The sequence below is a fragment of the Protopterus annectens genome, chromosome 6.part1, assembly GCF_019279795.1.
Source record: "Protopterus annectens isolate FY-2018-M chromosome 6.part1, PAN1.0, whole genome shotgun sequence".
NCBI classification, from domain to species: domain Eukaryota; kingdom Metazoa; phylum Chordata; order Ceratodontiformes; family Protopteridae; genus Protopterus; species Protopterus annectens.
This window is the reverse complement of record NC_056738.1, coordinates 323257299-323283986: the sequence shown is the minus strand read 5'-3', so window position 1 is coordinate 323283986 and position 26688 is coordinate 323257299. Positions and strand designations below refer to the sequence as shown.

The 26688-nt window shown below is 42.3% G+C and overlaps 1 protein-coding gene across 1 annotated transcript in view; it reads right to left on the bottom strand.

The window, feature by feature from the left end:
- Positions 1-26688, bottom strand: part of POLA2 (DNA polymerase alpha 2, accessory subunit) — a 633383-nt gene that overhangs the window by 514922 nt on the left and 91773 nt on the right. The window lies entirely within an intron of this gene.

Below are 26688 nucleotides of genomic sequence, written 5' to 3'. Positions count from 1 at the left end.
ATGTAGAATAATAAGTTGTAACACTTCTCAGCCAAATAACTTGAAAGTATTAGTGAACCTTCGGTTTGAATTTCTTCACCTCCATATGCAACAAGTCACGCACTGCTGGTTACATTGAGTTGTTCGTTAGTTCTTACTTTTGCAAATGTGTCCACTGATATAACATTATATTTTGACCAAGTGTCTACTTTGAGCTCTGTGGATTTTCCATTGATCTGAACAGTACAAAACACTTCATTCCTTGTTAATAAGTTTACTGCATCAGCTCTTTCTCCAAGTACTGACGCACCATCCACATAGAAGGCTGACTGTTTCAGCTCTACTTGATCAACTTGCTTTTTTGTGCGACCTTTCTTTACAACTGATTGAGGCTTACTCGATTTGCAAAACTTTTGGAAACGGTTCCGTTTTTTAGGGTCTATATTACATTATCGAACATTCATTTGTTCGAAAACTTTAATATCGACCCTAAAATATCGAACAGTGAACTGTTTAAACATCGAAATCGGCGTATTCGAAAAGTTTTAGTTGGCCCACTAACATTTACTGACATACTCCATCATTACGACATTGCGTCACACTCGGTTCATGAAATAGTAATTAGCTATTAACTACTTTAAGTATATATAATTTACTGTGACTAAAACTAATATTTGTACTAAATTAATTAATATTTACATTACTAATAAAGTGAAAATACTCTAAAGTTGTCATCTGGAAATTATGTTTCGTCATATAAATACATGAAGAGTACGACAGTGTATATGCGTTAGAGTGCATAGACACTACAAGCATGGCTGACACTTCGCATTCAATACCTGGCATAGTAGGTAATAAATACGAGACAGTCACGTCTCAAAAGAACAAAGAAATGTTACATGCAGATGGTTACCTTTATAATTTAGAAAAGACTGTCAAAAGCAAACATTACTGGTGTTGTAGGTTAAAGCTTTTACACAAATGTAAAGGGAGAGCAATTACTCTAAAGGAAGCAGACGGAGAGGTACTGTTAAAGTCAGTCCCACACCATCATGCTTCAGATGTAATGGAAGTAGAAAAATATCGAGTGTGTTATCAGTTAAAAGAAAGTGCTCGATTAAGTAGGAACACACCAGCACTTCTAGCTGATGATGTTATTGAAGGTACATCTTTGGAAACAACTGTAACTTTACCATCCAGAAGATCCATGTTAACACCAAGTAAACCGCGTTAGACTTAAAAAGATGGTAACTTACGTACTGTAGCTACTACACTAAGCACAGTAGAAACTACAAAGTATTCTCTGAAAAAAGGTACATTCATTCAAAAGAGAATGGTAGACTTACATACTAATAATCATCTGTTAGTGTTCACTACTAAGGAAAACCTACAGGATTTGTGTGCTAGTAAAACCTGGTTTATAGGTGGTATCTTTTTAACTAAAGGACGTCGTTGTCGACAACTGTACACCATACACAGCTTGGTTACCTTTGGAGGGAATATGAAAAGTTTACCCCTAGTATATTGCTTAATGTCAAAAAATAAAGCATATAGCTACTTGTGGGAGTATTTACTCGATTTGCTGACATCAGTTAATTGTGAACCTACAGTACAGTATATCGTTACTGACTTTGAGATGGCAGCAATTAAGTGTGTAAAGCATAACTTCAGTGATGTGATAAATAAGGACCGTTTGTTTCACTTTGGTCAGGCTGTTGGGCAGAAGGTTGAGTCTTTTGGGTTGGCTACACTTTATGGGAAATGTACAACATTCCAACTGGCAGTTAAACATTTGATAGCACTATCTTTCTTAACTAAAGGTGATGTAGTTCCAACTTTTTAAAAGCTTTCGGAGACATTTCCAGCTGAAAGTAAAGAGCTCTTGACGTACTTTTCAGAAATTTATGTTTTAGGACATCCTAGAAAGCAGCAGACTAGAACCACTATAAGTACACGATTTCCAGCTATGCTTCTTATTAAGTTTTGGAATGTTTCTACTTTGAGTTATCATTGCCAAGAACGCAAAATTACATGGAAGGATGGCATAGGCGTCTCCGATGCCTACTAGGTAGATGCATTTGTGAAATTCCTGCTGTCTTTGATGTTCTAATATGAGAACAGAACAGAGTCAATGAGGTTAGATTACAACTAAAGTCAGGATGTTTTCCATCTCCTAAAAAGAGAAAAACTATGGAAAGGCAGCATCGAATGCAAGTAGTCTTGAACAAAAGGTCAGAATATTCTACAATGGACTTTTTAAATGCTGTAGCCATGCTTCTGAAGGCGTAGATTTCTACACGTACGTATGCATCATGCATTTTAATTCCTTCCATTTTTATATATTGTATTTATATATATATATATTTAGTATTATTTTGTTGGCAAGGCACATTGTTTATGCACGTTAGCCACATAGGGTATTTTGCACTCGTGGATTGATAATTTAAGACAAAGTTTGCAGTGCTTTTTCAAACGCTATTAATACATGGATTAGGAACATTAAAATACTGAGTGACATCACTAAACACTATTTATTTTAGAAAACACACGGGATGCAAAGTGGGCCAACTATGGAATTTCGACTTGTGTGTTTCGAAGTTTTAAGCATTCACTTTTTCTGTAGTTTGACATTTTAGGGTCTATATTAACATTTTCAAACAAATGAATGTCTAAGAACATAATACAGACCCAATTATTTACACTTGTGACATTGCTGACCATATGCTAAACACTTCTCTCTTTTAGACTCATGATTTGCACCACAATTGCGACAGTTAACAATAAAGCTAGGCTTAGGTTTTGCTGACTCATGTTTGTGTAGCCCTGAGCTGGTGCTGGAGCTGGCACTTTTTCTGGAACTTTCTGGAAAGCTTAGCACCTTCTTTGGAAACCATGTGGCTGCCCTTTGTTTAGGCCTGTTTCTGTTTGGCACGTGTTGCATACTATCTACGTTTGCTCTGGAGCTGACCGAAACCATGCTTTTGTCACTCACAAGCATGTGCGTAGGTCTTTCTCTCACATCATGCATCTGACAAATCTCTATTGCTTTTCTAAATGTCAAATCACTATCATGAAGTAAAATCCTTCTCACTGCAGCACTATTAATACCACACACAACTTATCTTTCAAATCACCAAACCGACACGTTTTAGCTTTGTTTCTCAAGTTAGTTATATAAGCTGCAAAGGTTTCCTCTGGTTTCTGATTTCTTGTGTAAAACAAATGCCTCTCTAATGTAATGTTCATCTGGGAGCTGCACATTTCTCTGAACTTATGCTTTAAACACTTGGGGTCTTCCCTTGGTTCAGCTTGCACAACAATGTGGCGGTCTGCACCTTCACCTTCATACACTGCTGGTGCTTATACAAATGAACACTCTCTTTCTATGGCCTCAGATCATGCTAGAGTTAGCAAAATGAATACCTTTGCACATGCTTCTTTATCTACATAAGCTGCTTTTATGAAAATATCGTACTCTTTCAAATATTCTCCAATTCTCTGCAATATTCTTATCAAATGCAAGTGGATGAGGTTTTCAAAATCCATCTGCCATATTAATACATACCAGCGAAGGATCTTGCAAATGCGCATGAATACACACACATAGCAAATATGCACGAATACACACACACACACACACACACACACACACACACACACACACACAAACACACACACACACGCACACACACACACACACACACACACACACACACACACACACACACACACACACACACACACACGTGCATAAGTAATTGGCATAAACACAATTTGTTCAATGCTTTTGTACTTATACTTTCTCTAAGCTTATCGGAATTGTGCAAATGAACAACCTCTTAGTACTTTCAAATAAGCGGACTTTGTGAAATAAACTTCTCAGGCTTCTTGATGCTTTATTGCACTTTGCAAAACAGCTTTTCAGATTTCTTGATGCTTTACTGTGTTTTGCAAAATAGCTTTTTAGATTTCTCGATGCTTTACTGTACTTTGCGAAATAGCTTTTCAAATTTCTCGATGCTTTACTGTCCTTTGCGAAATAACATTTTCAAGTTATCAATGCTTTATGAAACTTTGCGGAATAGCTTTTCAAACTTTTCAATGCTTTACAGAGCTTTGCGGAATAATTTCATGGACTTTTCGATGCTTTATGAAATCTTTGATTGGTAAAGGCAGAAATGCGGAATGGCATGCTTAAAACTTCTCTGTGCTTTACTGTACTTTGTGAAATAGCTTTTCAAATTTCTTGATGCTTTACTGTGCTTTGCAAAATAACTTTTTCAAGTTATCAATGCTTTATGAAACTTTGCAGAATAGCTTTTCAAATTTTTCAATGTTTTACAGAGCTTTGCGGAATAATTTCATGGACTTTTCGATGCTTCATGAAATCTTTGATTGGTAAAGGCAGAAATGCTAAAGTCATTTACTTTCAAAATTGGTAGAGGGAGAAATGCTAAAGTAATCATTTGGAACTTTACTGATACAGGCAGGAATGCTACAGTCATACGTCATCACTTGTCAAAGTCATCACTTTAAGAAACATTCGAGAACTTTACAATGCAACTGAGCAATTCATGAGCACTGTAATACTATTGTAATCTTTTGTAAGAGACACATTTTATCAATGCAATTAACATATTAAGCAACTGTTCAATGTGAATAAATCGAACTTCTGTTGCCCAAATTCAATATCTTTTGAAGTATTTGCACTTTGCAAATGACTACATGCAATACACTGAAATGTCCCCAAAATGGCAGTACCTTGCTAGGCAACTCTTTACAGTACAAGCAGCACTTTGTGAATAGACACAACCAGCACAAAAACTTTTCTTCAAATAACTATGCTTTGACTAGATTACACGAAATAGCTGCACTTTGCACAAAGTGAACTCTTTGAAATACATGCACAGTAATAAGCACACATTGTAAGCACTTTTACACAATCTGAGATACTTTGAATAACTTTAATTACGCCCTTGATACAATATGAAGTCGTAGTTATGCCCAAACACAAGCAGTTGCCTTGCTTTATTTTTGCTTACTGTGGCCTTTTCTCTTTTCTTATTATATTATTTTTGCTCATTTAAGCCCTTTATGCCCAACATACTTTTCTTGTGCTCATTTTACTCTAAGCATGCCAAATTCTGCCTTAAACACACTTGTTTTACCTTAAACATGCTCGTTTTGTACTTTAAAGTCAATTGTCTTGTCAAATACTTTTATATTGAACATTTTCTTTAGTTAACCAACTTTTTTGTACTTTCCACATGCCTGATAAAGCAGTTTGTGCCCTTGTAATGCCCTTCCTTGCCTCTTTTAGCATCAAGTAAATAATTTGTATTATTTTTCACATTTGATACTTTCTGGTTGTGTTTGTACTATTCCTCTCAGTATTACCTCTGCTGTCATCTTTACATCTCATGGCTCCAAATGTACTTCTCTTTTCCATCCTGGTTCTGACACCATGTCGCTTTTGTGTTGGTACACCAATACACAAGTCTTTGTGGGTTCTGTTTAAGCAGCTTTATTCTATATAAACACATCACTATACAGGCTTACTGACTATGACTTAAGTAACTTTGATACAAACTAACTACTGCGATCATACATGCTCACTCTCTAGCTGCTTCTACAAAATGGCACAAGGGATTGCACGTCTGGAATTTATACATGCATACACAGCCTCGCATGCTTCTTAGAGACATAGCATACACATGTTACAATCTATATTAAGAAATTTTTTTTTTTTGTAAAGCAGGAATAAAGCATGTACTTACCCTGTGTTATCTTAGCATTACATCATTCATATCTCAAAAATGGGTGCATCTGGTTCAGCCTTGTCTTTCTTTGCGGAGTGCATCAACTTTTTAAAATGGCAGGTACCTTTTTTCTGTTCATTCCTTCATCTTGGTCAATGGGAGTGCCCAAGGAAAAGCACATTTGACTATCATGATTGCATATAACTCATCAGAGACTTCAGCTTTCTTGTACTCTAACATGGACTAATGGTGAGATACTCTGGAATGCTATCTTAAGAAAACTTTTATATTCTGCAAATAAGTTGCTTAGTCTGTTGCTTTCAAGAGTTGCATTTTGCACTGAATATAAGACTAGAATAAGTAGCTTTTGGTCTGCTGTAGTTAGACAAGAACCGCTGCCTTGTAAGCTGTGAATTTTTGTCCTAGCTATATATTTATACTGACATCTCTTTGAACTATCCAAATATTGGTAATATTCTTTAAAGCTTTAAGTGCATACCTTTGTGGTCATATCACAGACGGCTTCATTTATTTTGATGGAGGCCACACTTAAATCTATAAGCTTGTTTATACTTAGTTTCTCAGGCATTCTTCTATTTCTCATCTCTTTTTTTAATTTACAACTTAAGAATTTACTAGATGATGGCTTAAAAGACCATGAAGGAAGTAGGCTATGCACAAACCTACAAACATACTCATTTAAACTAGTGTAAACACTGCCAGTGCAATGGGACAGTTAACATCCAAGGGTAAATCTTTTTCTTCTTTCGGCTTTTCCCAGTTAGGGGTTGCCACAGCGGATCACCGTCCGCTTATGATAATTCAACAATTTCACAACTCAAAACCGTGTAAAAAGCAACTTTTACAAATTCCTCAATGCTTAAGGAAGACTGACTTTTTTCCTCTTTATACTCAGAATCTCAGGTTGTCTATGAACTTCTAAATGTATCAACTCAAGTCAGTAAGGATCTTGAAGGACTCCTAAAAATCTATTAAGACAAAAAGCAAAGGTTTAGAAACTTTAATTGGCCACAGTAAATAAGGCTACCAACATCTGGAATTCTCCTTGTAAAATATATCCATGCTTATTTCAACTGGCCACTGGTCAGGTATAACAGAACAGAGTACATTATTACACCTGAAGATAACATGCATGAAATCTCACACAAAATGGAACAATATACCACTGTCACATTAAGATGTACAAGATATGACTTAAAACAAGTGTTCATAACTCAAATAAATTTAACCTTAAGTCCAGATCTTTACAAGTAATTATTCCCAATTCATTAAAATCAACTAAAAGTGGTTTCTGGTCATCTATTTACATAGGTATAATTAATGAATATTGGCAAAAAACAGAATACACTTATTTGCTGTTTATAACCGGATACTATCATTTACACACTATGTTAAAAAAGACATACACAAAAATAAGTATCTGCTACAACCTTGTAAAAAGCCAACTTTTTTCTCAGCTTACAATCATTAAGGCATTTCTGTACTAAACATGCTACATGTGGCTCAAACTCAAAAGACAGCAAACTGAATAAAACAGGGTCCAAATCAGACATCGGAGAGACTTCACTAGCTATAAAGCAGAACCAGAAAAAATGTCCTACTGGTGTCTACAGATTGGTCATTCTCCAGTCCATTTAAACAACTAGCAACTTCTAGTTACAAAACTTTGATTGGAATATGTGAACAAAAGCATTGGCAAGTTCAATAAATATAGCAAGGGGAAACAGCTTTTACCTAAAAATGATACTACAATATAAAAAGCAGACTTGGTTTCTACAAAGCTATGCTGACACAAATCAAGAGATTCAAAGCCATTTCAGTCCTTTTCAACAACTTGCAAGACAAAGGTTTAAACGACCTTGTAAAATGCAAATGTGGCTTATTGGCCTGTAGTTTCTGAGGGCAATAATCTACTCCCCATTCTAAACAGGGATCAATTCAGCAGTCTACTTAAGGAACAGAACTCACCCTGGAAAGACAGAGAGCTAGAGAGAGAGAGAGAGAGGAGAGAGGAAGAGAGACAAAGAATTCTACTCGGGCCTACAGGACAAGAATGCTCGACTTTAAGCAGTGAGAAGTGATCATCACAGACCTCCCACAATGAGCAGCCCTATCCTCTTAATTGTAGATCCATAATTATCCTCTCAAAATTTAAACATAAGGGTCAAAACTGAATATTATAATTAAGATTTTGAGCAAATATATTGGAGAAAAGATTAACATTATTCCCAATGGTTTCTGCAGTTTTACCGTCAGATATAAGACCTGCTGTGGTTCCCCTTACTATAAACAGCCTTCCCATTTGCAGGAACATTTATTTAGTGAATGACTGATTGACTGCCATTTGTTTACTGGGACAGTCTGATTGGACTTGCAATCCCATTTTCAGCAGAAGCCCAAGGGAAAAAAGTTCCTGGAACACAGATTTGCAATACCACTTTGCACTGATAAAAATGGGGAAAAAAATTAGCTATCATTGTGAATGGAAAAGTATGAGAACAATATTTACAGTTGTTGTTGTTGTGTCTTTCGGCTTTTCTCTGTTAGGGGTCGCCACAGCGGAACTCCTGTCCGCTAATGACTGGCAGTAGATTTTTTACGTGCCGAGTTGCCAGCCCTGACGCACAACCTTCACCGAAGGTACGCCCATTCACGCATGTCTCCACACAGAAGACGCTCTAGCTGAGAATCAAACAGGACAATGTCTTACTGTGAGGCGACAATGCTACCGCAGCACCACCATCGCAGTCTAGTGCTTGCTGGATATTCAATTTACAGACTAAGAGAAACACTGCACGAAAACAAGAGAGGCATCATTATGTACACTATTTACATTGATGTCAGCCGAGTAGGACTGTTAGGCACGAGTTAAATTAGCCATGAATCATATTTTCATAGAGGAAAGGTATGTACAGTAGAGAGTTGATTATCTAAACTGATTGGGACAAAGGGTAGTTTGGATAATCAAACTGTTTGGATATTCAAACATATAATTGAACTGGATAAAAAAAAAACTTCTAAAACAGTGCTTTTTCTGCACCCAGGAATACACTTTTCAACCATCTGGCGATTCCAGTGGACAATAAAGAACATTTTTCACACACAAACTGGCTACAAGTTCAAAAAACATGCTCACGCAAATATGAATAATGTTTACATATTCAGACTTTATGACTGTTTTTCCTACCCGAAAACTTTGTAAGGGTGGTTTGGATAATTGATGTTTTAGATAATTGACTCTCTACTGTATCACATTTACACAGAGTATTGTGTTATTAGAAGAAAATTATGTTTTTTCTAAAAGAGAAAAAATGATTGGGGGAAAGCAAAACAGTGAGGCAGAAACGTTACTTAAACAGGCACATAGTCAGTTGCTGTAGGCTAGGAAGAGGAAATATAAAGCTTAGTGAAAAAGGAAGAGGCGCAAGTGGAAGAAAGGTGGGCTGGACAATCAATGGGTAAGAGTGAAAGTAGGGGCAGGAAAGTGCAAGAGAATGTTAGTCAGGATGAGATCATGAGCATAGCCAGGAGGATGTTAGGTGCTGTTTTAGCTTAAAACATTGTGTCATGTTTAGTTTTAAGGCAGTAGGTATGGAGTTACACTTTCTAGTGACACAGGAAGAGTACACTGATTTTCCTGTGCAGTTTTAACATACAAGGGCAGAAAGAAGGTACTTGTCATGAGATCTCAGGGGTCTTAGTGCGGAATAGTGCTTGAGGATGTTTTGTAGAGATGGACAGGCATGAGGTTTGAGAATAAGTTTATATGCAATACATAGCTGGGAGTAGGTGAGGTGGCAGGGTAGTTCTAGCCATTGTATTTTCTTCTTAAGTACAGTACAGTGATATGTACATTGGGGTGAGTTAGATGCAAATTTGGCTGGAGGTTGGTTAGCATAGGTGACACGCACAGTACAAAGAGAAGGTAGGAAATGGCAAGAGATCTTCTAGAGGAGTTACTAAGGTAGGCTGCATCGCTGCAAAGAAATTCATTTGGTGATTTTTTTTTGACAGAGTGGGAAATATGCAAGTCGAATTTTAAATTTCTGGCTATAATGGCACCTTATGGTTTAGTATTGGATAAAGTATCAATTACAGTGTTATTTGTAGAGGTGATGTTAAAAGGATTGTTTGACTAAATTGAGAAGTTATGTACCTACCATAACGTTCCATGTTAGTTGTCTTCTCTCGCCTTCTTTCTTGCTGGATGGGGTCCAGAGCCGAACCTCTGCTCCGACTCAGCCTATACTAAAGCTCGAGAGCTAATTTTACCGGCTCAAGGCAACCCTATATCCCATGATGCTAGGCGGTAACTACCCAGATCTCGTTTGGTAGCTGAAAAAAATAGCCAATTTAGTCTCCCCACTCAGGAGGAGAAGGACAAAGGAGAAACTCCCCAAATGTCACTATCTGAAGCAGCAGCTACCCCAGGGCAACCTGTTTGGGCTTAAAATAGTGCAAGGTAAGGCCCTTTAGAAGAAGGGGAAATCCTTTCGGTCTGTCCAGGCTAGGGGGATGGTGGGACGAAGAAAGAAGGCGAGAGAAGACAACTAACATGGAACATTATGGTAGGTACATAACTTCTCAATGTTAAGTTGTCAATCTCGCCTTCATTCTTGCTGGACGGGACCGCGTCCCTAGCACCTTCATCCTGGGTGGCTCATTGGAACAGACTCTTGAGAACGGTGGAACCAAAATTTGCCCTGTTTCTGGAGGCCATGTCCAATTTGTAATGTGTAACGAAGGTATGAGGAGAGGCCCATGTGGCTGCCGCACAGATAGTGTCTATTGGTAATCTAGCTTGAAAGGCTGTTGATGTAGCCAATGCTCTGGTTAAATGGGCTCTTGGCCTAGAAGGCAATTCTTTACCTCCGAGTTGATAAATACAGGTAATCACAGAAGACAGCCACCTAGACAGGGTTACTTTGGATACCGGAAGGCCCGTTTTACTTTCTGCATAGGATAAAAAGAGTTGATCAGATTTCCTGATTGGTTTAGTTCTGTCCAGATAGTAGCGGAGCTGACGATGAAGTTCCAGGCAATTCAGTTTTTGCTCCGCCCTGTTTGAATGATTAGGGAAGAAAACTGGAAGATCAATAGATTGATTTAAATTTGTCTGGGAAGCCACCTTGGGTAAAAAAGACGGGTTAGTTCTAAGAGAAACTCTGTGTGAAAAATTAAATAAGGATAATGAATGCAAAGGACATGAAGTTCAGATACTCTCCTAGCAGATGTAATGGCGACTAGGAAGAGCGTCTTCCAGGAAAGTAACTTCAAAGAACAGGAAGCCGCAGGTTCAAAGGGAGGGAAAATCAAGGATGTTAAAACTAAGTTTAAATCCCACTGTGGTGGGGGCTCTTTGATTGGGGGCTTGAGTAAAAAGATACCTCTGAGGAATGCTTTGCAAAGCTTATGGGACATGATGCTGGAGTCCGACAGGCCTATGTGAAAATCTGAAATGGCTGTTAACTGAACTTTTACTGTGGAGGATGAAGATCCTGAATGAAAAATTTCAGCTAGGAAATCTAAAACAGAGTGTACTGGAGCAGTGAAGGGATCTATATTCCTAGCCCTTGCCCAGAAGGAAAAACACTGCCATTTACTGGCTTAGATCCTTCTGGTGGAAGACTTAAGGGAAGCTACGATAATATCATGGACAGAATTTGAGATCATGGGAAGCCTGGCTAGGGACGGAAGTGGAGCAACCAAGCCGTGAGGTTGAGAGATTGGAGGGATTGGTGCAGCTGCCCTGACTGATGGGTCAAAAGATCTGGCACTGGATCCAGATGCCAAGGCTGCTCCAAAAGATAACGATGCAGGAACGGGAACCATATCTGTCGAGGCCAATAAGGGGCAATGAGAATCATCTTGGCTCTCAAGGCGGTAGCTTTCTGAATTATCTGTGTGATTAATGGGAAGGGGGGAAAGGCTTATAGAAGACCCCGAAGCCAATCGTGGACTAGAGCGTCTCTGGGGGGATGGCCTGGAAGGGGGAAGAGAGTGAAGAAGTCGAGGCACTTGCTGTTTTGTGGTGTTGCAAAAAGATCACAGCAAGGAAACCCCCACTTCCGAAAAATTTCCTCCGTCACCGATTGCTTGAGAGACCACTCGTGAGGCCTGAGAATAACTCTGCTTAGCCTGTCCGCTATGATAATGGACTTCCCGGGGATATGTGTTGCTATCAGAAACCGCTGAGAAGAGATCGCCCATTGCCAAAGTCTGAGTGCTTCTCGACACAGGAGATAGGACTTGGTTCCGCCCTATTTGTTGATATACCACACTACGGACATATTGTCCGTTTGAATTGCAATAGTCCCCAGGGGAAGAGAGTCTTGGAGGGCTTGCAACGTTAAAAGCACTTCTCTCATCTCCAGGACGTTTATGTGCAAGTGGCATACGAAAGGTTGCCATGTGCCATGGACTGTCCTGCCCTGAAAATGCCCCCCCACCCGATCAGGGAGACGTCCGATGCGACCGGGGGGGGGGGGATAAATGGTCTGCCTTGAAGGACTTGAGGGGAGACCATCCACCAAGACAGATGTTTCTTGCAAGATAGAGTGATTAAAATCTTGTGTGTCATAGGAAACTGTTGAAAGGACCACTGGGAGAAAAGCATCCACTGGAGGAGCCGCATGTAAAAGCGGGCAAGGGGAAGTAGCGTGATGGCTGCCGCCATTAGACCTAACACTTTCAAAACATACTTGTCCTGAATTCTGTTGCTCTGAAGGAGAACGTGAACATGATTTTGAATATCTAAGACCCTCTGCTCTGTTAACTTTGCTGAGAGCTATACGGTGTCCAAGGTGGCGCCTATGAAGGTAATAGACGGACAAGGCGACAAGGCAGACTTTTCGAAATTTATGGAGATACCTAGCACTTTGCAAGTTTGGATGGTATAATCTCTGGCCAGAAGAAGCTGATGCCTGGTGGTGGCAGTAACGAGCCAGTCATCTAGATATGGAAAAACGTGGAATCCCCGACTTCTGAGATGAGCCGTAACCACTGCCATGCATTTGGTGAACACTCGGGGGGCTGTAGTGAGACCAAAGGGCAGGGCCCAGAAATGATAGTGACTGGCCCCCAACCGGAAGCGGAGAAACCTTCTGGAGCGCCTGTGTATCATGATGTGATAGTGGATCTTAGATCCACTGAGCACATCCAATTGTCCTTGCCCAGAAGGGATAGAATGGACTGTAGCGTGACCATCCGGAACCTCGTTCTTTTTACAAACTTGTTTAGTTTGCTGAGATCCAATATTGGCCTCCAGTCCCCTGTTTTTTTTGGTACCAAAAAGAACTTTAAGTAGACTGCGGATCCTAGTTGGTCTGCTGGGACTGGCTGGATGGCGCTCTCTGTTAGCAGCTTTGATATTTCTAGCGCTGCTTGTTCCCTTAGACTGGGTGGAACGTCTGGGAGGGACCCTTTTTGTAGAGTTGGGGTTTGGATAAAGGGGATTTTGTAACACTCGGATATGATCGACTGCACCCATTTGTCTTGAGTGAGGGAGAGCCAGGCTTGTAGGTACAGCAATAATCTTCCCCCGACTGCCTCCGAAGGTGGACAGTTGGGCAGCACCTCAGGGATGCTGGAAGGGTTTGTCAGAAAGAGGTTCTCTGCTACCCTGATTCTGCGGACCCCCTCTGCCTCTTGGACGGCGTCTGTTGTTGTTCCCCCCTCTGCCTCTAGGGGGAAACTGACCTCTTGCATCAGGCGTGACTCCTTGTGATTTGCGGAACCACATTTTTCCACCCTTTTGACCCTTAGGATATGGTCTAGATGGGGTTGAAAAACGGACTCCTACGGCAGAAAGAGTCTTGCCATCTTGTTTGCATCTGGTCAAGGTATCTTTCACTTGAGGTCCAAACAACGCTGAACCGTCAAAGGGGGAGTCAGTGAAGGACGCATTGAAGGGGTCTGCGAAGTTGCAAAGCTGCATCCAGGCATGACGCCTTAAAGCCACACCTGTGCCTGAGGCCCTAATCGCTCCATCGGCTGCATAGGAAATAAGCCGCATGTAGGAGGTGACAATGGAATTCAGGGTTCCTAGCTGCGAGTTGATTTTTTCCTGAGACCCAGCAGCTGATGGATCCTGTAGAACCTCACCCAGTTCTTTGAGAATATCTCTTTGAAGACAGGTGAAGTGGCATAAGTAATTCAGCGAATGCATGGCTAAGGTCGCTGACGAGAACATCCGCTTGCCGTACCTATCCATGGACCTAGAATCCTTATTAGGCGGATGGATAGACACTGAAGGATCAGCCAGTTCCTTCTTGGTGGCTGCAGCCACCACCATGGCATCAACTGGGACACCCTTAGTTAAAAATTGCTTATCCAAAGGGGCTGTGATAAATTTGGAAGGCCTCCGTGGGGTGGGTTCCATCGAATCAGGGGCCGTCCACGCCTTCCGTGCCACCACTTCCATAACGGGGTCGAAGGGCGGAGACACCCAAGAGGTGGAAGGGCGAGAACCAAACGCCTCTAGGTAAACCGACTCGTCCTCGGAAGGACTAAAGGTAGACCAGTTCCCCCTCTGTTTGAGGATTTCAAGGATGTCAGAAAAGGAGACATCCTCAGAGGGGGACCTTGGGGACCCTTCCGACTCATCCAAGTCAGTATCAGATGTGATGGACTCAGGGGAGTCTACATGCTTCCTCTTACATGTCCTATTACGCGGGGGTTCACCTGACGGATCAGGAGAAGCCTCGGAAGAGGAGGATATTCCCAGTGGGGAAACCTGAGGCGTTGGATCTCTGGCCGGGGCGAGAGTGGGCAGAGACCTCAGCAGGCACTACAGTGGGAGGAGCTGATGGAGCTGACCGTAGAGCAGGCACTGGGGCCAGTACGCTCCTCATGACCTCGAAGGCGCCCCTATCAGGCAGGGCAGAGGGCTCCCGCTCCGAAGAACTAGGAACCCCAGCCGGCACCGACAGGGATGGCTCCGAAGCCGATGTCGGGGCCAAACTCACCAGCGCCGACGCTCTGAGAGGGAGAACGGGGTCGGACAAGGGTCCGATGCCACTCACCCCCTCGGAGCCGGCGAGGAAGTCCAAGCGCCCGGATCCTTCCAAGGAAGGCACCACGGACAAGATCGGAGCAGACGAAGGAGCCGAAGGGGGAGGTATCGGCTCAGACGTCACGACGGTCGCGGCTCCGAGAAGCTCCGGCTCCGAACTCAGGGGTAGAGTCGAAGGAGGAATCATAGGTTGTATGGATGTAGCCACTGTCTGATGAGACGGGCTATGAAGCATTTGGGCCAGTGCCCGAGACATTAACAGTCTGCTGACCACCCTCTCAAGGTCATGGTCGGAAAGCCTGGAAGACCGAGAGGAATGGCTCCGATGGCTCTGCTCCGAGAGTAAAGGCGATCTTGGAGCCAAATGAATAGATTCCAGAGTTGGAGATCTAGACCTCTTACGTGTGGAGGATACCGAGACCGGTGGAGCAGATGGAGCAGTAGACACGTCGGCTCAAGCCAGAGCAGACTGTGAAGACTGAGTCTTGGAGGCATCGGCTCCAGCCGGAGCCGATGCAGGAAGCTGCGATATAGATGTATTGGCTCGAGCCAGAGCTGATCGTGTCGCAGAAGGTAAGCCACCAGCCGAAGGCTTAGAGCACAGAGCCGGCGGTTTGGATGGCTTCGAAGGCTTCCCCGGCAAAGACTTAGCCGGGGAACCTTCGAGCTTTAATAAGCCGCTCAAAATCAACTTATTCCTGCGCTCCTGCAGGACTCTTGGGCTGAATGCATGGCACACAGAACAAGAGTCCTGCAGGTGCAGGGGTCCCAGGCAATAAACACAAGAAGTGTGACAGTCTGTCAGCGACATCTTCTGACAGCACGAGTCACACTTCTTGAAGCCTGAGACCTTTGTGTCTTTCGACATTATGCTGTCAAAAAAAGTCAAGATTCTGAAAGTTAGAATCTACACACACACACTCAAACAGACAAGGGATATACAGTTAAGTAAAACCCACACACACAGCTAAGAATCCCTGGAAGGGACTGAGAAAAAAAAAACGGAAGGGCCTAAGGCCTAACCTAGGGTGAGGAGTATAACTTGGGATAAGGGATTAAACAGAGGGACTAAAAGGCAAAAAGGTAGTAATAAAGATAAAACTAGCCTTTTAGACAAAATAAGGGGAATCTAAGAGAGAAAAACTAGAAAATTTCTTAAATTTCTTACTGACCTGTGGAGCCGGTAAAAAGAGCACCTCTCTAGCGAAAGCGGAAAACGAGATCTGGGTAGTTACCGCCTAGCATCATGGGATATAGGGTTGCCTTGAGCCGGTAAAATTAGCTCTCGAGCTTTATTATAGGCCGAGTCGGAGACGAGGATCGGCTCCGGACCCCATCCAGCAAGAATGAAGTCGAGATTGACAACTTAACATTCAAGGGTTTTGGGATAAATAGCATTAACTTGTTTTTTGAGACATTTAGGAGTAGCTGGTGGTCAGTTATCCATGTTTCTACTGAGGAGAAAGACATTTTGAGTTATTTGTTGGAGTTGAGAGAGGTTTGGGGCAAAGCATATGACAGTAACATCATCAGCTTATTGGACTAAAGAGGCATGTTTGCTGACTCTATGAACATAGTTAGTAAAGATGTTAGAAAGAAGTGGGCAATGAGATGAAGACAAGTAGGAAAGATGAGAGGTCATGCTTCTATTTAACAGCTTATTGTCTGTTAGAAAGACAGCTGTGAGACCAGGAAAGGGCCGAGTGTGACAGAGAGAGGGAGGATAGTTCTTGCAGAAGGGGTTGGTGTGATATAGTGTAAAAAGCTTTAGGACATTTGGCTGCTGTTATTTCATATTGAATTTATGGTTTTCATTAAAATGAGTCGTGCATTAGTTTTGCTGTGATGCAGGTGGAAGCCATGTTGTCTGCAGGAGAGGAGATTGTTGTTGTTGAGGTAGGTTGGCAGTAGAGAATGTATACATTTCTCAAGTACTTTGGATAGTAGTGGAGGAACTACAACTCGTCGGTAGTTGGAGAGGTCAGTGTTATTTTTGCCTTTATGTAGTGGAATTATGTGAGATTTTTTCCAGATTAATGGGACATAACACTCAGTGGTGAACCTATTTATTAATATAGAAACTGGATATGCTATGGTGTCAGCTGCTAGTTTCAGATATTCAGGAAGTAACATGTAAGCAGCAGCGGTTGAGTATTTAAGTTTGTGGTGTTTTTTTCGTTTTTTTTATATATACAGTAGAAGTAGGCACTGCCTGCAACGAGAAGAAAGATAGGTTTTGAGAGATGGGGTAGATGCAGCAAGGTATGAGGGTAGTTTGCTACTGAGAAGAGTTAAGACAGATTGAGTGAAGTGGTTGTTGAATTGGGTGGTATAGTGTCAGTGTTGTTGGTGGTGGCTGGGGAATGAGGTGGGGGTTTGACCAGGGTATAGGAGTCTATTTAGGATAGACCAGAATGGTTTGAGATTACGCTGGTGTTTGTTCTCTAGGTTTCAAAAGTATTTGGCTTCATCAGATTTGATTTTTTTTTTTTTACAATGACTTCTATGTCTAAATAATGCACTAGTTTTGTTGTATTTTGTTTTTTTTGCGATGTTTTCCAGGCTTTGTTACTGTGTTTCATGAGTAGTATGATATCTTTAAATAGCCAGGGTTGGTTTTGACTCTTGTTCCTAAACAGGAGCTAGTTCATTTAAGATGGCAAGGACACTGTGGTTGACCTAGCTCACAGCTTTGTCTAATGGCAACATTTTTAGAGAGTTCCAGTTGTATGAAGAAAGACCACGTGTTTAGGGTTGTGACATACATCTGGCAGTGAAGGTGGGTAGGTGGAGAATGATGGTGCCAGCAAGACATCCAGAACTGCCGATTTTTATGGGAGAGGTAGAAAAGAATCCAGTCTAAGACTGGCTTTTTGTAACTGTGCTTGTCAGTTCAGATCGGACAGGTGATTGGTTGTGAGCAGGAAAGAGATTAATGGCTAAAAAGGGAGAGTTGGAATTAATCTGAGTAGTCTATGTTAAATTCTACTAGTATTATGGTTTCATTATTTATGTTGCGCAAGATCCAGTCTAGATGTCCTCCAGAACAGGGTGTGTTTTTACCTGGAGAATGTATATTATTATGATACAGATGCTCTTATAACTGCTGAGTGGAAGAAGAAGTGAGATAATTATTTCAGTGTTGTGGAAACTGGGACGTGGGTGAGGGAGTTTGGTCCTTTTTAGGGTGTTATAGGAGATGGCAATACCTCCAACTTTCTTGTGTTACTTATAGAATTTTATAACCTGGGATAATAATGTCTTCATCTTTTGTGTGAGGTTTTAACCAGATTTTGGTTGTAACAAGTATGCTTGGGGTGTGTTGCTATGTGTGTGTGTGAAGGTCTGAAACTTTGTTGTAGACATTGCATAGGTTAGGATTCATAAAGTGTAGGCTGTTGTGTTGTTTGGTGGGAGCCAGATGGGTCTGAGTGGGTAGGGTAAAAGTGATAATTTATTACATGACTTTATGAGAAGGTCCAGGGTTGGGACGGATATCACCTCCAAGGGTAAGAGTGAAAGACGAGTAGTCATGTATGTCCATTTTCTGTATTCGTGTTTTACTGTTATGGTCACAAATATGGTGTTGATGTACTTTGTTTATATGTGTATTTCATACACAACAGTGTTGTGATAGGGCAAATACTAGGTGAGATTACATTGAAAGAGCATGTGAAGTTACAGAAGTGACATGTTGAGCAGGGGATGGTAGAGACTACATAGAGAAGCTTTATGTGGGAAGATGTTATGTATGCAAGTAGGGTTAAGAAGGATTACAGAAGGTGCGTGGCAGACTAGCAGGTTAGTGATGTGGATGGGTGGAGAGGGATTATGAGACAGTAGAGAATACGGATGGAGAATGAGGTTGCTGGCAGTGACCTGATTGGTGCTTAGTTTGTAGTGGGTGATGTTAGTATAGTCTAAGTTTGATTGAGGTGAAGATAGGTGGGAATTGGGCGTAAGGGATGAGAGCATAGTGAGCGGAAGCATAGTAAGGGAGAATAGAGTGGGTTGGACCTGTATGCAACTTCATCTTAAGGCAAAGAACAATCAGCAGGGTAGTATATGCAATCAGGTTAGGTGAAAAGTACAGCTGTGTACCCACCATAAATGTAGATGTTAGAGTGTATTCACTGTTGCAGTTATTACTCTTGGGTTATCCTGCTGGCAAGCTACCCATAGTCGGCCCGATTCCAAAGTCTAGGTCTGGCATCAGTTGCTGTCGCCTCTTCCCTGACGTCAGTACGCCAGGGGTATAAAAGAAGCAGCCGACGCCATTTTCTTCAGTTTTTCTTGCCCCAGATGTCAGGTGCCCCTAAATTGGAGGGCTGAAAGGAAATGCCAATATAAATACATTCGCAAAAATAACATGCCCTTCATTTACAAGCAAATACACCAAAAAGGTAGTATAGGAGAGAGGAGTGTAGATAAGTCCCACAAAGGAAAGGGGGAATGGTGGGTGGGTAACCTGGACTGCAACAGTGAATACACTTGAACATCTACATTTATGGTAGGTACACAACTGTACTATGTTCATCGTTGTTTCACTGTTGCAGTCATTACTCTTAGGTAGAATCCCAAAGCTGAGGTAGGGTGGCAGGTCTAAACAGGGTTAGGAGAGGCAATGAGGCCCTGCAGAACTGCAGTGGCAAAGCCTGCTCTGGACTTAGAGTAAAGAGGCAAGTGGTAGTGCTTGGTGAAGGTGTGCACTGAACTCCAAGTTGCAGCCTCTAAGATATCTTTGGTTGGTACTCCTCTGAGGAAGGCTGCTGAAGTGGCTGCTGCTCTGGTGGAATGAGGCCTAATGTCCTTAGGCACTGATTTGCCATGTTGTAAATAGCAGAAACGGATGCAATGGCCTATCCATTTAGAGACAGTCTGTTTTGAGATAGCCTTTCCCTGTGAACCAGCAGCATATGACACAAAGTTGCTCAGTCTTTCTGAAAACTTTAGTTCTGTCCAAGTAGAATCTTAGCTGCCTGTGTATGTCCAAAGAATGCAGTATTTTCTCACCCCTGTTCTGTGGATTAGGATAAAAGGTTGGCAAGTGAATGGTTTGGTTAAGGGCCACACTGGACACCACTTTAGGCATAAATGTAGGGTTTGTCCTCAGGGAAACCCTGTCTGGATGGAAAATGATGAAAGTTTCCACAGCCATGAGTGCTTGTAGCTCTGAGACTTGTCTTGCAGAGGTTAATACTAGGAGCAGAGCTGTTTTCCAGGATAAGAATTTTATATCTGCTGTTGATGCTGGCTCGAAGGGAGGCAGTGTGAGTTTTTCCAAAACATAATTGAGGTCCCAGGCCGGAATTGGTACTCTCCTTGGAGGCCTAATGTTTTTGGCTCCTCTGAGGTACTGCTTTAGTAAAGGATGAGAAAAGATTGGTGGTTCCGTATTGTAATGGGCTGAAATGGTAGACGACTGCAAACTGGGCGCCATAGTGGAAAGTGCATCGGACACGGATATCCTTCAGAAGGGACTCACGGAAACAGATAGCTGGTGCCAGAGCCATGGCCTGAAGTTAAACGCCAAAAAATGTATAGTCATACCCTTCGGGAAAAACAAGGTAACCCCAAGCTACCATATAGGTGGCAATCCACTAAGCACAGAAGAGGTTATCAGGGACCTGGGGACCCAGGTTGACAGTGGCCTTTCTTTTGACACTCACATTGCTAAAGTGGTTAGAAAGACCTTCCTCATTGCCCACCTGATCATGAAGGGATTCACATCCAGATCTAGTGAGGTCATTGTTCCCCTGTACTCTTCACTTATCAGACCAATGATCGAGTACAATGCCCCATTCGGGATGTATCTCACCCGACATCTGCAGCAATTGGAGAGACCCCAAAAGTTCCTCACCAAAAGGATAAAGGGACTCCAAAATCTGTCATATGCTGCCAGATTGAAGAAACTCCAGCTCTATTCAGTCGCATACCGTCTGCTCAGAGGTGACATGTGCCTGACATACAAGGCCATGTCCAACCCGGAATTAATGGACATGCTCCACCTCAAAAATCCAAATCCACCAAAACCACTAGAGCAAGCGACTTAAACCTTAGCACGGATATAAATAGGACGTGCTGGAGGGATAGATTTATCACTCAGAGACTCCTATGCTGTGGAATAAAATCCGGTCCATGTGAGGCAGAGCACCTCGCTGACTCTGTTCAAGAGAAATCTAGACCTGTGGATGGGAGATCGTAGGTTTACCCCAGGAATCATCTCTGTGTCACTGCTGGACAGAGGCACAACAAACTAATGGGCACAGTATTTTTTCATATAAGGGGTGGCGTAAGCCACAATAATTTGGGCTAGGCTTATAAATGCCTTAGGGCAGATAGCCTAGTATAAACCTATAAACCTATGAACCTATGAACCTATGAATCTTAATAGATGAAAAAGAAAGGCCTTTGTTTAGCATCTCGGTTAGGTATTGTAAAGTCTGAGGGATATTTGGTACACACATGTCTATGCTTTGTTCCTGGTTCCAAGCAGAGAATCTCTTCCATTTTTCTGCATAAGATTTTCTGGTACTGGGCCTTCTGGCCTCCAAGATAATGTCCATAACAGCTTTTGTAAGTGGAGTGCTCTGAATGGTTACTGTATCCGCCATGCTGCCAGATTTAAGGCCCCGAGTTGGCTGTGCAGGATCTGACTGTTCTGTTGGGTCAGCAATTGAGATGTTTGAGGCAATATCCATGCTGGACCTTGAGACAAGCTCTTCAGAATTGGGTACCAGTGCTGGCGTGGCCAGTCTGGTGCAATCAGTATCATGTTTGGCTTCTCTTGTCTGACCTTTAGGAGTACCCTGGGAAGGAGAGGCAAAGGAGGGAAAGCATATACTGTTAGATTTTTCCAGCTGAAGGATAGGGCGTCCACTTTCCATGCTTGCTTGTGATAAATCCTTGTGCAAAATCTTTGCAATTGGCAGTTGTGAGGGGAGGCAAATAGATCTATGTCTGGGCGTCCCCATTTCCTTGTTATCATGTTGAATACTTGTGAATCCAGTTTCCATTCATGGGGATCCATGAGGTTTCTGCTTAGTTCGTCTGCCAGAGTATTTGTTTTTCCTGGCAGGAACTGTGCTTGCAGGTGAACTTGAAAAGCCAATGCCATGTCCCATAAGGTCATTGCTTGTCTGCAGAGGGGGTAGGAATGTGTACCTCCCTGCTTGTTTATGTACCACATGACCGTAGTGTTGTCTGTCTTTATTAGTAGCTGTCCTGGATGAAGCAGGTCCTTGAAAGCTGTCAGGGCATTTTGAACAGCTAGCATCTCTTTTTGATTGATGTGAAGATGCATTTGGTTTGCAGGCCATGTGCCCTGAATACATTTTCCTGCCACATGGGCCCCTCAGGCATAGTCTGATGCATCTGTTGCCAGTGTCTGTCTGGCTGTGGGCAACCTGAACGGCAGACCCTGGTTGTGGTGAGAGGCCTTTGCCCTCTATCGAAACTCCTGTTGCAGGCAGGGAATGAGTGCAATTACTGTCTCCAGGCTGTGGCAATGTTGAGTCCAAACACTTTTTAGATACCATTGTAGTTTCCTCATATGCAGTTTGGCATACGGAATTAGTAGAATGCAGGATGCCATGAAACCCAAGGCTTGCAGGATTTTCCTTGCAGATAAGTGGGTTTTTGATGCCAATTTCTTGAAGTAAGTAGTCAGTTGCTTTTGTTTGTCTGGGATGAGATAAGCCATCTGGGTAGTTGTGTTTAAGCTTGCACCCAGGAATATTATCTCGAGAGGGCACTAGTTTTGATTTATTTTCGTTTGCTGTGTACCCTAGGCCACTTAGTAGTCTCTTTAAAAACGCCAGATGCTTTAGAAAAATGTCTTTGTTCTCTGCTTGAATTAGGCAGTCGTCCAGGTAGGGATATATCTGAATTCCTTTTTGTCTGCAAAACGCAATTACTGGTGCCAGGCATTTTGTGAAGACCCTGGGCGCAGTAGATAAGCCAAAGGGCAGTGCAGAAAATTGGTAATGCATTGAGACAGCTATGAATCTGAGGTATCTTCTGCAAGATTGTCTGATTGGGACATGCAGGTATGCCTCTTTTAGGTCCAAGGTTACGAGCCAAGTCTTGTTGCCCAGCATGGGCAGTAGCTGCTGTAGAGTCAACATCTTGAATTTTGGAACTTCCAGAAATGTATTTAGTATATACAGGTCCAGTATTGGTCTCCAGGTTTTGTCCTTTCTGGGTACTAGAAAGAGTCTGGAGTAAAATCCTTGCCCCTGTTCGTGTTGCGGTACTTGCTGAATGGCCCTCATATCCATGAGGGCTGTAATTTGTTTTTGTGCCTCTGCCCATTGATTGTGTGGCAGGTCTGGCATACCTTTTGACCTTGGCAGAGTGTGGAAATGGAACCTGTAGCCTTGGGACACTATGTTCAGGACCCATTTGTCTTGGGTAATCCTTTGCCAATCTGAAGAAAAAAGTGCTAGTTTTTTCCCCCCCTAAGGAGGCTGCCAAAAGAGAAGTGTTTGGATTTGGTAGAGGAAAATCATTGGGACTGTTTCTTGTACGGTTGTGATTTCTCTTCTCCGTTTTTGGAGGTAGTAGCACCCCATTGTTTAGGCCTGTATGAGCCTTGGGGCTGACCTCTGCCTCTGGGACGACTGAATCTGCCTCTTTGTGGTCTGTCTGACACTGGAAAGGACCAATTTTTGAAGGCCAGTTTCTGCTACATCTGGGTGGTTGTACCTGTAAGAAATCCTTGACTGTCTGCATGGATTTTGCTTTATCCTCCATTTTTTTCAATACTTCTTCTGCTTTAGTACCAAATAAAGTATCATGCTGTAATGGTGCATCTAATAATTTTTGCTTTAACATAATCAGGCAGATTTTGTTCCTTTAACCAAGCATGCCTTCTAATAACATAACCGGAAACAGCAGCCCTGCAGGAGGCCTCCAGTGAATCATAACCACATTGTAAAGTATGCTTTCCCACTTGTTCAGCTGCATGCAATAAATCCTGAAATTCCTTGTTTTCTGAACATGCAGTATTTGTCAACATTTTCTGTTTTAGCTGTGACATTAAATATTGCTATTTAAGCATATGAAACTGACAATTTAAGGCCCTTACAGCCAGGGTAGCAGAAGTGTAGACTTTTTTCCCCCATCTGTCTAGAGCCCTGGAATCCCTATCAGAGGGGACAGGGTTTTTTGCAGTAGAAGCTTTAACCCTCTTGGAACCTTGAGATATAGTTTCTGGGTCAGCCGTGGGGTTTTTATACAGGAAGTTATGAGAATCTGGAACCCTGTAATATCTGTCTGGCTTAGCAGGTGCAGGGGGGGGAAGAGTCTGGGGATAGGCTGGACTCTGAGAATACATCGTCCATAATGTCTAGTACAGGTGGAATAGCAAGGGGTCTGTGCTGAGGAAGAAGCAGAAAGTCTCTCTTTTCTTAGATTCAGAATAATCTTGGCTCTCCCAGTGGAAATGTTCCCTCATGGTATGTAAGGTTTCCCCAAAAGAATAATCCTCAGGAGGAGAGGCTGAAGGAATGGATTCTTCAGCATCAGAATCCTCATAGGGAAGCATGGAGTAATCTTGTTCAGAGGAGGAATCAGAAGAAATGGAAACCTGATCAGAAGAATCATACTCTGTCTCTTGCCTAGGCCTCTTAGGAGGGGGATGGGTACCCCTGATCAAAGTAATTAGGTCTTCGGCCATTTTGAGCATTTGTTTCTTAGGCATGGTGGTCTGAGTAGGAGAATGCTGTACTTGTTTCTTTGTCTTTAATGCTGCTTTAGTCTTTGTCTTAGAAGCTGAGGATGGCTTAATGTATAGCTGTGTAGGTCTAAAGACACCCTCAGAAGTCGATGCCTTCTCAGCAGCTCCGGACCCATCTGAGGGATTGATTTCCGAGGATCCAATACCTTGAGTATCCAGAGGCCCAGTTGGCTCCACGTGGGTGTCGGAAGTGGCCTGTGGCTCTGAGGTAGCGGGTGCCAGGGGCTGCGAAAGCGCCTCAGAGAACCGGCGAACCGGCGACTGGCCTAGAAGAGGCTTCGTCATCGGTTTTGGACCTCGGATGCCTATCTTTTTCCTTGTCCTTGCGGTTTTTTGTAAACTGCGGTAGTCGGCTGATCCGACGGCATTATATAGTTAAATCTTCGGCCAAAGTAATGGAAAGCAAAATCAAACCAATGCTTGATAGTGCTTTGGTTAAATCTAGCAACGTTGTGATCAGGGCCTAGGCAATGAATACAGTAAGAGTGGAAATCCTTATGAGGTATTTGCTTCCCACAAGAAATACAATTGTTAACTTTTTCTGACATCGGTCTGGAGCAAGAAAAAAGTTTCCCCAATAGGGTACTTAGCTTTAATGAAGACTTCAGATCTGAAATTATGATTAGAAAATCTCAGAAGTCGGCCGACCGGCACTTGCAAACTGCTTTTGCTTTGGGCACTGCGCGACAAGAAAGACTGGAGAAAATGTCGTTGGCTGCTTCTTTTATAACCCTGGCGCACTGACGTCAGGGAAGAGGCGACAGCAACCAACGCCGGACCTAGACTTTGGAATCGGGCCGACTACGGGTAGCCTGCCAGCAGGATAACCCAAGAGTAATGACTGCAACAGTGAAACACGATGAACATGTAGGGATCTGTTTGGCAGAACGTAGTGTCTTCATATGAGAAGTCCAGTTTTAAATGGAGCACTTACTTACCCTAGCTGGAGAATACAGTGTACTAAGAGATAGAAACTGCACAAGGCTATTAAGCATAATAGAATATTAGTAGCACAAAATTGGGACAAAGCAAGACTTCAAAGGCAGTGAGTATAAGTAATCCTCAAGTTACCAGGAGGGAGGGTGTCTGTAAAGCAGCAATACTGAGCACCCAAGATGGATGCAATCCTATCTGTGGGAAGGGTAAAACAAGTGAATAACCTCCACAATTATTGAAAGTGAGCAGATATGAACTAGATCTGAAGAGTGATATGCAACTACTATGCTAGTGGGATGGATGTCACTAATAGCTACCTGAAATGGTTTTACAAGAAAAATGCAATAGATTGGTTGGGAAACTACTAAATGTTAGGCATAAGGGGTAATTATCAGTTAATGGGTGGCAAGGGGTGCTTCTGACTATGTCCCTAAGACCAGTATGCATATCACAGGGCTTAACAGCAGGAAATTAAACTCCATTAGTTTACTTTGGCATACCAACTATACTAGATGGTACAAACTCAGAAATTTAGAACCAAAAATGACATACAGGTCTTAGGTAAACTATGAATCTTTCTGGAATGTCTTGCTTGTGTTGTTTGGGTTAAATGTTTGGTCTCACAGGTGGTATGGCAATGCAGAAAGTAGGAGTGACGTTTTAATCTTTTGAATTGTAACAGGGGCATATTTGTGTAAGTCTAGTTGAATGGCGAGGTGGCAAAGCAGGAAAGAGAGATTAGTGAGAGGATTAATATTAGGATATAAATAAAATAATTAGATAAAAAAACAGGGTGTTTAAAAATATTTCTTTAAACAAATGTATTCTACTGGCCCTCCAAAGCAGTTCTGACTCGGTTATTTTTATGCCACATAATTAGATCTTCAGAGGGCAGTATCATGGCACAAGGCTGTGAGGGTATGCATGGAAGCGCTCCCGTGATGTGTGCAATAAACTTACAAATCAATGCACACTACAGATCAGTTTTCTAGGGCAGTGTGTTTATGCAATTAAAAAAAAAATCAGCAGTTTTGACAGCCAATCAGCACCTGAATCATACCCCAAAGCAAGATCAGGTCACATAAAACACATTCTACCTAGAAACCCAAAAGAGGTGATACAGTCAGGCAGAATGGAGTGAAAGAAAGAAAGAATGAGTTAGGAGCCAATATGGTTAGAGGAAAGCTAAATGATCTAGTTGGGAAGGGCCTAGAAAAAAAGATGATGAATAGTCCACTCCT